The following is a 13612-nucleotide window of genomic DNA, read 5'->3' as shown; positions in this document are numbered from 1 at the left end:
GGTTCAGAGGGGCTGAGGGGATTTTCAACATTCCCGCTTAGCTAGTTTCTTCACTTTGGGGGCCGCGGATCTTAAAACTGGTGTTATACTCAGCTCAGCTACGTGCGATACATCTCATAGAAAGCTTCATCGTGGCAATCTGATAACCAACCTGAATTCAGTCAATGGAATATTCCCACCTGGAAAAACTACTTCAGGACACATCCTCTGTCAACTTCTCTATCACCCATTTCTACTGTTTTCAAAGTCTTTCAAACTCTTTTCCCCACAAGCATAAAGCTGATTTTTTAAGAGGCCCCAAACAGAACAAACAAAGGCAGCAGACTCCACCCTACGAAGAGGCAGAATAGGTATCAGCAGATGCTAGGAGCAAAGTTATCTACTTCCCTAGGGAATGAAAGGAGGCCCACTAGGAATTGCACAGTAGTTCTTGCAGCAAAAAAAAGTCAACACAACAAACAGCTTTTCCCGCTCACTACTCCCCCTGGAGTGGATCAGGGGCTGTAGACTTGGAACCTCATCAGAAAAGAAAGCCTCCCTTCCTAGTAAGGGTCCGCAGCTGACACCAAGAATGGGATAAATGATACATTTTTCTGCTATCTTAAACAAGCCCACTGGACGTCAGCTCTAAACTTCAGAAGCAAAGATGCAGATAGAAGTCAAGCTCTATTTAGCCAAAGACTCTTGAAATCCAAAACAACACCCTTTGCCCCCAGGGCTCAATTCTTGCATAAAGCGTAGTATAAGGCTCAGCACAGAGTTCTCAAACCAGAGGGACATTCCAGGCAACTAACTAGTAATACACTATCATTTCTCATCTTTTCTCCTCCCTTTCTCCTACACTCCTTTCCCCTTCTTCTTGGATCTGCTAGAAGTACTCCATGCAGAAGCCTGATTCGGATAGTACATGCTGATGCAAAAGGAGATAAGTCTAAAACAGCACAATTAGAAGGAATTAGTCCATATCTGGCTATGATATAACCAGATGAAAGGAAGTGGGGCAGGTATATACACAATAGTCAGCCATTCTAGAACGGGATAGAAAAAAGAATATTGAGCAACACTACATTTTAGAACAGAACTTAACAGCAGGTCCTAGCCACTGCAAACTCTATCACTGAAGTACACACACAAAAAAGTTAGAGATCGCTTACCTAGCACTAAATCGGACTAACTCCCTTTTTCACTCAAGAATAATTTTAAAAATTAGTTACAATTGTTGGTATTCTTATCCAATTCTCCCTTATTCATAGCCCAGGCCAAATAAATCAGTCAATTAAGTACTACTGTGTGAGATGATTATATAAAAAGCAGATAAAAATAGTAGAGTAGAAGAGTTTTCTGAGATACTTAAAAAAAAAAAAAAAAAGAGGGTTATAAAAGACACACCCCAGACAGAACTGGACACATCCGTATCAATGCTGCTACTGCTACTCCAAAAGGATGCTCCGCAGGTTCTCTGCCTCAAACTGAGTAGGTGAGACAAACTGCACGCTGACTCAGAAATACAGAAACCCACGATGGGAAGGAGGGAAGGAGACCAGTATAGCCAACTGATCGCAATTCAGCACAACTTCTTCAAAAGTCCTGGTCTACTTGTATCTCTGGCTGTTTGCAGACATTTAGAAAACCCAACCAAAGGAATAACAAATGGGTAAGGAGAAAGTCAATGGAAGGGCCCAAGACTTAAGCTGAATACTCAATGGTTGGAAAAGTATGAATTTGTTTTGCTATATAACTTCCCACGTACCCCCTTTCTCTCCAAGTCAGGCCCAAAGCTGAAAGAACTGGAGGGGAGGCAGAGAAAAGAATGTGATTGGGAAAAGGTTTTGCTGCATTCCAAGTAGCCAGCATCCCACATAGCATTAAGAGTGCCCAAGAATCCAATCCCACTACTGCGAGTTGCTAGGACTCTGCTAACACACATCCAATTCCTCTACCACCCTCCCCCTAAGCACCCTGAAAAGCAGCATAATTGAGATAGCTTGATGAAGGCGCCAGCTGTTTCCACCACTCTCCCTCCCCCCAACCCCAGAGACCACAGTTCAAACTCACATCAAACACGTAATACAATTGGCCAGTAGGAAGGAGAAGCCAGAACTAAAATAGCAGGAAGAGTGCCAACTGGCCCCACTTAGAAGGAATGCTTTCTTGGCTCAATTTAAAATAAGAAACTTTTGTCATCCACTCCCCTCTGCCCAATTATGTTCTCCTTTCCACAACCTACCCCTCAGTGTCAAATGGATTGCAGTTTCTTCCCTACAACTCCTTGATCTATTTTCAAATGTCAGGGAATACAGGGGAGGTATAAGGTTGAATGTAAAATAATGTCTGGGAGATTGGAAGCCTTCCTGGACTGCAACAGCCAAACCTAGCACAGGGCTATCACATAAGGGCAAGTAGACAGGAGCCCACAGAGCACCCATCACCATGTTACAAGCAAGGAAAGAAGGGAGCAAATGCTTGTGCTACTGAACATTGATGATAGCCCTATTTCCCATGGAACGAACAGCCAGCTGAAGTAGTAATGTGATCAGCCCCTCCCCCACCCATATTCTAAGTTGACCAGCATTAGCCAAGGAGGAAGGGAAGGAAGCCAGCACTTCCTTTTCAGACAGGAAGTAACATTGGCCCTTCCTGTCGAGTTTTAAACAAATTGTCCAGCTGAGTTTCAATGTTAACATCCTCTCCTGAATTTGTTCCACAATTTCAAAATGGAGAGGGGAAATGGAGATATGGTCTAAAAGTTTCCCTTCCCCCTAAGAGGCAAGTCCTCAATTCCATACTAAGTGCTGGCAGAATCCCCAAATCAGGCAGTGGCATCTGTAATTCCAAAATAATACGGGATACAGAGGTAGAAAACTTCAAATTAGCCACCTTCTTACCGTGTCTACTACCATGAACTATTCTTCTCTACTTCTTATACTAAGTAAATAACCACCCATCTGAGAAATCATATAGATATGTAGCTTAACTCAAATGTTCAGATCTTGTGGTCCTCAAGCCTAAGTGATCAGAATCACCTGGGAAGCTTTTTTAAAAATACAATCTCCCAAATCTACCTCCCCAACCCTCATACCTCAATTTCTGGAGGGAATGCCTCAGAATTCATGTTTGCAAAAAGCCCTCAAAGTGATTCTGAGAGTCAGCTACTGGGAACCACCGTAGTGGCCTATCCCTGACAACCTTCTGACCACCACATTCCTCTCCCAAAAAAGCATTAGTTATAAAATAAATTATCTGGACCTGCTTTACTATTCAGCAGACAGCTCATTGTTCAGTCTGGATTTGAAAGCATGGATTTAAATATATAAATGGCCAGAATGACACAATCCTAAATGCTATATTCTAGACTCAGAACCTAAAAGGAAGAACTGTCTCACTTTGGAATCCTGAGTTGCTACAGTGGTGGACATCCCTATTTACACTGCAGATTGGACAACCCCAATTTTTTTTTTTAATTTAACATACAGAGCTAGAATTTTTATTTAATAATATGAAAATCCAACCAAATCTTATTAAATATTTTTATAAAAATGAAACCATACACAATTCTAGGATTCAATGTTCATCTAGTTGCCAATATAATAATTTCATACTGCATGCATGTTGTCACATATGTACATATTTAAGAGTAATACGAGTTATTAATAATCTAAAATGTGCCACCATGTAACCTGCAACTGTTGTGAAGACAATGTACCAATTTGTAAACCCAGTTATTTTTTAAATGACTCAGTTTAACTTTCCTCCAAGGAACAAAGAGCTGTGCCACATTTTCAAAGACTGTTCCACATTCCATCCCCAAAGAAGTCCGAAGTCCTAAATCTAGCATTCAAGACCCTAGATAATTTTAGCCCAGTTGACAATAGAAGTAACCAGAAACTCTGGATTCAAGTGTTACCTCTGACACTTATCCAAGTCACTAACTTCTGGTTTGAGTAAGGGCAAGTGAGTAGCAAGATGTTTTTAGAAGAGGCATAAAGAGAAATATTTCCACAAAGAAGCATGTCACTGAAGACTTAGGAAAGAAGAATGGCATGGCAAGACATACTTTCAAGACAACTACAAACATCTATAAATGCTGAAGTAATATACATCAAGCAGTTATTTAAAGCAACTTCAAAATTTGGGGGAACCTGATTACCTAGAGTACTTCCTGCAAGATGATATACAGTTACCTGACCAAAGAGGAAGCGGATGGAAGGGGGAAAAATGTTTCCTGATTGAGGTCATGGCCCAAGGATGATATTATGTAACAGAATGACAACTAGATAGTTATAATTAAAAAGAAGAATAGAGGGTAACCAGGTCAAGTTCTAGGGCTAAACTCCTAACAGAGAGAGACAGAGAAATTCTTTCACTGAAGGACAGGCTAGCTAAACCAGAAATCTTGAGAGGGAAAGTAAGAATGGGTGATTCAAGACACAGCTACTCTGGTAATCAAATATCCTTTTACTTTCCATTATGGGGTTGCCACAGAACATCAATCACTAAACAGTTGGTGCTTCTTCTTCAATCCCACCAAAGCCAACCAGGCCAAGTGGTTCAGCAACACGCTTTAACAACCATTACTGCTTAAACACACATATAGAAAGGGAAAAGAGACATACGGTTAGTTATCAGGACTGATCACGTCCCCTGATGTGCCAGACAGAAATGTGGATACGGTGACCTATAAAATGGTACCTGAAGCCATTTAATTCCAATGATTAGGGCTGCGGGGAAGCAGGAGCTTTTTGGTCTAATGAGCAAAACGAAAAGCAGCAGATAAGCGGGGTAGGCATAATATTTGGTCATAAACCAAATCAACAAATGTACTCAAAAGGAAACTCAATGTACTCAAAAAGAAGGCTGTCACTTCTACTATTCATAGAAATTTGAACCTGTAGATAAGAAGGTAGAGAAATAGATTTCTCTAGGGAAGAAAATTTTGATCTCCCATCCCAAACACATACAAGCTTATTCTAAGTAGCTGCCTTACTTTTATCATTCTCCAAGACAAGGGTCATCAACCTATGCAAATTCTGCTACTTTGCAAATTATGTGCTGACTATACTCACATGCAACTTCTACAATGGGACGAAGATGGAGGCTGGGCCAGGTGTTCCTTCAACTCCTTACAAAGCCTACACAAAAAATCGTTAACAGCTGTTGTCTCTGGGGTCTGAAGCGAGGAGACTTTTCTTGGTACCGTATAGTGCAGGAGGAGGTCCTACACTGTGTCCCCCCTTACCTCCAACACACACCCACTGGACCTCTCTGAACACATATACTGCCCCCATCTCTCTTGCTTGCTGGTAACAAACCAGCCTCAGGGCCTTTGCACTTTGTACCCATATCTATAGGACTTCAATCTCTAATTTCTTAAGTCTCTTTCAAACATACCTTGTAAGTGAGGCCCTCCCTGACCACTCTGTATTAAACAACCTCACTTCCACCCCTGCACTTCTTATTCACCACCCTACATATTCTGCTTTATTTTTTTCTCAATAGTGTTATCACACTCTGACTTACTATATATTTACTTGCTTACTTAATATCTATCTCTTCCAACTAGAATGTAAGCTCTGTGAGGTCTATTTGGTGCATAGCAGGCTCTCAAATTTCTTTTGAATGAATGAATGAAGATGTTTTACTTTTTTAATGAAAACAAAAAGTTAAAGTTTAGAAAAATAAATCAGTATTATTTCATTTTTCTTTCTACACATTTTTTCTAACTGTGACCTTAGGCCCATCAATTGGGGTCTCCAGTAGCCTTACCTGCAGATTTGGCTGACCTTCAGCGGGGTAGACATTCAAATGGCCAATTCTGCCCTGGTTTACAAAGTAGTCAACAGAGAAGAGAAGAACAGAGAGGTTACAGTACTTCCCCCATTCCAACAAAGAAACAATGGAAAGAAATCAGATTGGCACCAATTTCTCCTTTAAAATAGACCACTCTATTTTTAAAAGTGTACTGAATATACACCAGCTACTTTATTTCAATGAGATTTACTTCACTTGCAATGAAATGGGAACTGTAGGTGCCTTGACAAAAGTACCGAGAAGTTGACTTAATTTCTACCACAATGCCTTATAACCTCAACCACCAGAATATATTTTGGTTTTTCAAATGTAAGCTCCCTAAAACAAAAACCTTTTCACTCCACAAAGAGACCTCTCAATATGAGACCACATTCCAATACAGAACATGGGAAGCACACACAAAATTGACAATGTACTTTGGGAAAACTAAGTATCTTTTGCTCTACTGTCAACTGAACCAAAATGAGTAATTAATGAGTAAATGTGGATGAGATTTGAAAATCGAAAAAATAAAATCTTAATTACTAGAAGAAATCAATCTTCTTGAATCATAACATTTAATCCTAATCTAGACCTAATTGAAATAAACCAAAAGCAGTATCCTAATATTTGTACCTTCACCACATGAGTACAATTTATTCTATTTTAAGAACTAGAAATTTCTTCCAGGACTTCCCTGGTGGCACAGTGGTTAAGAATCCACCTGCCAATGCAGGAGACACGGGTTTGAGCCCTGGTCCGGGAAGATCCCAAATGCCGTGGAGCAACTAAGCCCATGCGCCACAACTACTGAGCCTGCGCTCTAGAGCCCACTCGCCACAACTACTGAGCCCATATGCCACAATTACTGAGCCCATGTGCCACAACTACTGAAGCCCGCACGCCTAGAGCCCGTGCTCTGCAACAACAGAAGCCACCGCAATGAGAAGCCCGTGCACCGCAACGAAGAGGAGCCCCCGCTCGCCACAACTAGAGAAAGCCTGCGCTCAGCAACAAAGACCCAACGCAGCCAAAAATAAATGAATGAATAAATAAATTAAGAAAAAAAAAGAAATGTCTTCCACATTATGTGTCAGTGAGGCAAAGTGATGCCCATGAAGACCACCAATCTAAGGGGAAAAAAGACGGGAGGCAAAAAGACAAAGGGAGACACCAAATAAAAAGAGGAAAGCAAATGAAAAGAAGAAAATGTAGGAGAATCAGTAGAGGGAAATGGGGGTTTAAAAAAAATATGGAGAGCTGGGTGAAGGAGTTATGACAGGAAGCTACAGAGTGTCAATAGAAATTAAGTTTAAATACTATTCAGAACACTAGCTTCATGGGTTATTTAGTATGAGGGAAGGAAAAAAAGAAGGAAAATCTTAGGCTGGAAGAAACCAGAAGTTTGCAGGCAAGGCTGCATCTAACACATATGTATTTCCCACAGGCCACAGTTTAGCTCTTCCACACAGAAGAGCAGACTTTTTTCTTAGAGGCACACTTCTCATAGGAAGCACTGATGAACTCAAAATTCCTGCAAGTCTCAGTTTAAATAAAGGTTGAAAATAGAAAATGATGTTTCCTGAACATAAAAAAGGGAGGTTTATTTCAAGAAAGACATAGTAAAAAAAAACTGCCTTCATTGCTATGTAACTGTTTCCTGTACGTTCAAAACTAACGTTATCCTAAAAAATCCTGGTTGGACAAGTGAGACGGCAAGGAAAAGAATCTGGTTCAAAGTCAAGAATAATAAACCCAAAGAGAGCTTTTTCAACCCACTCTCTGCCAAGATTAAAGGAAGTTTATCCTTGGGTGCTAGAGTTCTGTCTCTTGTAGACACAAAAAGGTGGGAGAAACTTGTATTGCTGTTTTTTCCCCTAAAGTATCCAAGACTCCTAAGAAATTACTGCAAGAGATTCAAGCTTTGCCACCAGCTTCTCCTCCCTCACTCACACCTTACTTTACTTTATTAAGGGTTATCCATTCCCCTAGCACCCATATTTTGGACAACCCTGCCCATGTAACTCCCCAAACCTGCCTATTGCTAAAGGCACTTTTTTCCCCATTAAAGAAAAAAAGTCAGCCTATCCATCCAGGATGCCCATTTATTCTGTAATATAAGCATCTATAGCCACCATAGAGTCTCAGGTTTTAAGACACCTTAGAGGGAACTTAGTCCAACAGACAAATGATGTTTGTTTGAGTTCACTTAAAGTATCCATTCTAATAGCAAACACAAGGTGTTCCCATGAGCTGGGCAACATCCTATGAATTTTGCACGTATTAAGTCACTTCATCATCACAACAATCCTGTGAGATGGTTAATATTATTGTCCTTATTTTACAAACAAGGAGATCAAGGCATAGAGCAATTAAACAATTTTCCCAAGGTTACTTGGCTAGTTAAGTGGTAGAAGATTTGAACCCATGCAGTCTGGCTCTGGCATCCATGCTCTTAACCATGCAAAGCTGCCTTGCCTCTCTACATTTATGGAACACTGAGATTGGAAATTCCCTGTTTAGTCAGCATATTGATCAAAAAATACAGAATAATTAAGCATTTGTGGCAAAATTTTAACAATTGGTGTCAAGGTGAATGAAAGGTATATAGGAGTTATTGTGCTACTCTTCCAACTTTTCTGTAAGCTTGAAATGTTTTCAAAATAAAAAGTTAAAGTTTCTTTTATCATCACACAATGGCACAAGTTTTGTGAAAGTGATGCCCAAATTATCTGTTAGCCATCAGAGAAGGCTTTAAGAAAACTCTGGATCCTTAGAATGTTCCCACTACATGCCTGATTTAAATTGCCCACCCCGGGACTTCCCTGGTGGTGCAGTGGTTAAGAATCCGCCTGCCAGTGCAGAGGACACGGGTTCGAGCCCTCGTCCGGGAAGATTCCACATGTCACGCAGCAACTAAGCCCATGCGTCACAACTACTGAGCTTGTGCTCTAGAGCCCGCAAACGACAACTACTGAGCCCACGTGCCACAACTACTGAAGCCTGCGCGCCCAGAGCCCATGCTCCGTAACAAGAGAAGCCACCGCAATGAGAAGCCCACGCACTGCAATAAAGAGTAGACCCCGCTCGCCTCAACTAGAGAAAGCCTGCGCACAGCAACGAAGACCCGGCGCAGCCAAAAATAAATAAATAAATTTTAAAAAAATAAAATAAATTGCCCACACCACTCCAGAAAGGCTTAAGAACTCACTGGAGAGGAAATGGCCTTAAAAATGGGGAACACTGTCCCTGAACCAGAATAGTAAATGTGGGCCCCGTTCTCAATACTCAATATTTAATAATCAATAACACGCAATTCCAAGTAGACTTAGTGGGAAAAAATTACTTCTAAAAATACATTATACAATATAACTAACTACAAATCAATCCATACCCTTATATCCCACTTGAACAGTTTTTCTTCCCCGCCTTCACAATCTCCCTGCCAGGCTACATCAATGCCCTCTATTGCAAACCTTGGAGGCAGCTGCATTTAGGCAGAGCAATCCCTATTTCAGCTTCTCAAAGCATTTAACCCCTTTTGCAAGGGAAGAGAACATGAAATCACATACTGATAACCTATGGCTTGTTCCTTTAGGCAAATTTCTTGTTACTATTATTCCAAATTTCCCATGAAAATTAATTTGGGTTCTTAAACTCATGAACTTCCCACTTTGTGAACAAAATCTCCTGAAGTTTCACAGTGAAAGCAGTGAAAAAAGTACAATGATATCCAAACATACTTTCTTTGAAGCACTAATGTTCAAAACTATGTTCCCGGGCTTCCCTGGTGGCGCAGTGGTTGAGAGTCCACCTGCCGATGCAGGGGACACGGGTTCGTGCCCCGATCCGGGAAGATCCCACATGCCGCGGAGCGGCTGGGCCCGTGAGCCATGGCCACTGAGCCTGCGTGTCCGGAGCCTGTGCACCGCAACGGGAGAGGCCACAACAGTGAGAGGCCCGCGTACCGCAAAAACAAAAAAAAGGAAGGTGGGAGATGTGTAAAAGGTTGAAACTACAGACTAAAGTTTCAAAATTACATTGCAATTTTATTAATCTTTGTTGAATTGATTCCTATTTCAACTTCCTTTCAGCCTTCCCCACAAAAGTCCCTCACTGATTCCCATAGTGCCTATTTAACCAAAGCTTACTAAGCACCTCAATATATCCCAGACACTAAGATAGGTGCTAAGAGGATACAGAGGTAAAACAGTACCTACACTCAAACAGATCAGTACAGAGGGAAAGACAAAAATAAAAGATAATTTAATAGAGACACAGATGTAGAGAACAAATGTATGGACGCCAAAGGAGGAAAGTGGGGGGAGGGGGGAGGGATGAACTGGGAGATTGAGATTGACAATATGTACACTAATATGTATTAAAATAGATAACTACTAAGAACCTGCTGTATAAAAAATAAATTAAATAAAATTCAAAAAATAAATAAATAGACAATTTTAATACAGTGTGATAAACATTATTTGAACTACCTGCTACAAACCTCTCCCTGCAAGTTGGCAATATCATTCCAAACCACATGCCAGAAAATTCTCTGGAAGAAGAAATTTCACTGACAATCAAATGAAGTTTGAGACATTTCTAGTAAGTTTAAGAAATTCGAGGAGGGCAATGGTGTGCATATGGAAAGACTCCTGTTCTAAAGATTGAAATAATAGCCATTCTAACATATCTCGCTCCCCACCTCCCCACAGGCTTTATGGGAAATGGATTTTTTTTCCGTACATTACTCTAACACGGAGGGGGTTGGACATCTAAATGAGCACTGACCTTCAGCAAGATGAGCCTCTAGCAAGGGCTCATTTTAGTTCTGGCTCTTGTTTCTGTTCTCTGTGGAGAATGGCAGTGTTTTAGTGGTTAAGTCTAACTAACTTTGTAGTTAGTCAGACCAGGGTTTAATCCTGGCCTTGGTCACTTACAAGCACTGAAATTTTCAGCAAACCTCAGCTTCTCTGAGGCTCAAATTCCTTAAAGAACAAAAAATAAACCAAGAAACAAACAAACAAAAAGTTGTTGTAGGAAATTAAGTAAATACAATAGTTTATGCAAAATGCTTAGCACTCAGTAAAAAAACAAGGAGGGGGGTGGGGGAGGGAGGGTGGGCAGTTTTTAACAAGGGACCACCAGGTACCAAAATAGAAAGCAATAAATTATTACAGAGCTAATCATTTTGCTATTCCAATTGAATAGTGATCTATGCTTAATTTATTTGCATCCATCCTCTCTCACTCATCCCTAGAGAGCAACTACCTCATAAACCCAATTCAAGGCTGAATTGCAATTACTTGGAGCTTTTTTTTTATTTTTAAGATTTCCAATAGTCCCCATTTTTATCCTAGCTGAAAGAACATGTTCTAACCCCTCTAACTCTCCATAACTGGAACCCTAAGAAAGGCACTAGGGCTCTAAGCACCCAAAGGAGGCCCCCACCTGGAACATACCATACCTTAGTCATATAACAAAGAAACCAACAGCATATAGGAGTCAGACAAGGAAAGAAAAATCTGCACAACTCTCACTTACTTGTCTTTTTTTACCCCAAAACCAAAATGGGGAGCAAAACAAAAAATAAAAGATTTACTTATTCACACCCCTTATTATATTTCCGGGAAGAACTAGTAGAGGTGAGGTAAAAGACAAATCTTCCATCTTATCAACCAAAAGGCTCTAATAGTACACACCAGTCAAAACAATGCCTCAGTTCGTGAAACAGTCCTGGACGCTAGTTAACTAGGATGTTCACTGCAGCTACACAAAGCCCAGCATTTAAAGCTGGACCCAAACCACCACCACTCAGTCATCCAGAATCTATTTTCAAACTGCCTTTGTACTCCTTCTTCAGATTCCCTCATCCCTCCCCCTAAAGGCTGAGTGGGAAACTGACACTCCGGTAGCAACATGACCAATTCTCCAAAGATCCACCAAGAAACCCCTAGGCTGGGGTCAAGGCAGAAAGAGCATTTGAAAATCTGGAAATGAAACAAGAACTACAGCCCAACAAACTGTACACATTGTCCTTTTTCTTTCTTTTTAACTGCACTTGCTATAATTAGGAGATCCAGACATTAAAATCTTACTGTAGCCCTTGCATAAATTATATTAAAAGAAGGAACAAAGTTCCACTTCCTCTGAAGCCACAACCTCACAAGAATGAAATCAGCTTTCAAGAAATACTCATGTCTGGAAAAGAAATTCAAGGAAGTGCTCTAGTCTGAAAAGAATTAAGGGGTGGGGGGTACAAAATCAGAGGATTACTATAGATACATACCAGTTTAAAGCTAATGAGCAGCTTACATATTAAGGCCCACCTTGTTACAATTAGGCAGTATCTATTGCAGTTTTAATTTTCAAATGATTCGCATTTTCAAAGGGAGAAGGAAGAGAACATCCAGTTTTCAGCCACTGATGAGTTGGTTATATGGTTATCTGGCATCAGTATTTTTACAAGAATGTGTTTGCAAAACAAAAACAAATCTTAAAATTAAATATAAGATATGAAAGCAGTCATGGGCCTTCAGATCTTAAAAACTTCTGATTTCACGGCAAATTAACCAAATAAAAAACTCACCTCCAAAAAACAACTTTCAGTTTGGTTTAAAAATAAGAATTCCCCTTGTGCTTTCTCAACTGCATCCTAAACACTAAAGTTTGTGTAAGTGTTTTACTCTTAGCCTAACCTTATTTTAATCCAAGGCCCTTTCAGAGAGCACAAAGCTGAAAATATTTTCACATGTGCCACTTTACTCAGGTGAACTAACAAGCATGATTAGAATTTCCTTACTCCTTTAAGCACATAAACCAAACGTTATCGTATATGCAGACTGAACATACAATACCTCCACAAATCTTTGCTAGCAAAGGTAGTTTTAGAAGTAAGGGGATGGCAATTCAGTTACCATGGATCCATTTATTTTCTTTTATAAGGCAAAGCAGGGAGGCTAAGTCTAGAAGGAGAATGAGGCTCCTACCCACCACACCTGGAAAAGTAAAAGAAGGATCCACCCAGGAACAGCAGGGCTGAAACCGATCTGGGCCGTTCAAACTCTCTATGGGAAAAAAATATCACCATTTAAGCTGCAAAGCTCCCTGCAACTTTCCACTTCCACAAATCTAATGATAAAAGGGAGAAAAAAAAGTTTTGAAACGTATGAAGAACCATCTGTATAACTAGCTTCCGACCCGGACAAATTCCTTTCCCAACCCACACGCAACATGCCAAAAAAACCAACTTTTGGTTTGGGCTCTGAAAACAGAAGTTTGTTAGCCTAACCTAGAAAAAAAATACATAAAATCAAAGAACACACCAAAATGTAAATTTATGGAATTGCTCTCACCCCCCTGAATCTATTCATCTCCCTACATTAGAGAGACCAGAAGTTTGTTTCTGGGTCTTGAATATTTTACTTTGCTTTAAATATGATAAAAATACCAAAATTCCCCAAAATAAGTAGAAAGAAAAATTAACTGCTTAAAAGTTACCCGTCAGCATAACAGACCCTCTCGTTTTTAAATTCCCTCGGTTACCATAAGACAAAAATTCAACTTGGCTTATCCTCCTTTACCCGTCTATACACATATTTTTTAAAAAGGCACACACCTCAAACGTGGACTTCTAAAAACCAGTCCTTTAAGAAAGAAAACCAAGGCTTCGTCAATGTTCTGAGAAAGACAAATCCAGCAAGGTTGTTGATTTTTCGCCACCTCTTCCTCCTTTCAGGATCTTTCCTGCTCTTCTTTCTCTCTCTCCCTCTTTTTTTTTCTCTCAGATCCAACACCTAAAATGGAAGTTGCACCCAGCCAGAGG

General features: G+C 40.3%; 1 protein-coding gene across 4 annotated transcripts in view; it reads right to left on the bottom strand.

The window, feature by feature from the left end:
- Nucleotides 1–13612, bottom strand: part of CTNND1 (catenin delta 1) — a 46302-nt gene extending 32690 nt beyond the window's left edge. For all 4 annotated transcript variants that reach the window (XM_060018942.1, XM_060018943.1, XM_060018944.1 and 1 more), the window contains exon 1: nt 13406–13612. The gene's annotated coding sequence lies outside the window, so the exon portion shown is untranslated. The remainder of the gene's footprint in view (nt 1–13405) is intronic.

This window comes from Delphinus delphis, chromosome 8 (genome assembly GCF_949987515.2).
Source record: "Delphinus delphis chromosome 8, mDelDel1.2, whole genome shotgun sequence".
Taxonomy (NCBI): Eukaryota; Metazoa; Chordata; class Mammalia; order Artiodactyla; family Delphinidae; genus Delphinus; species Delphinus delphis.
This window is presented reverse-complemented; position numbering and strand designations above follow the sequence as displayed.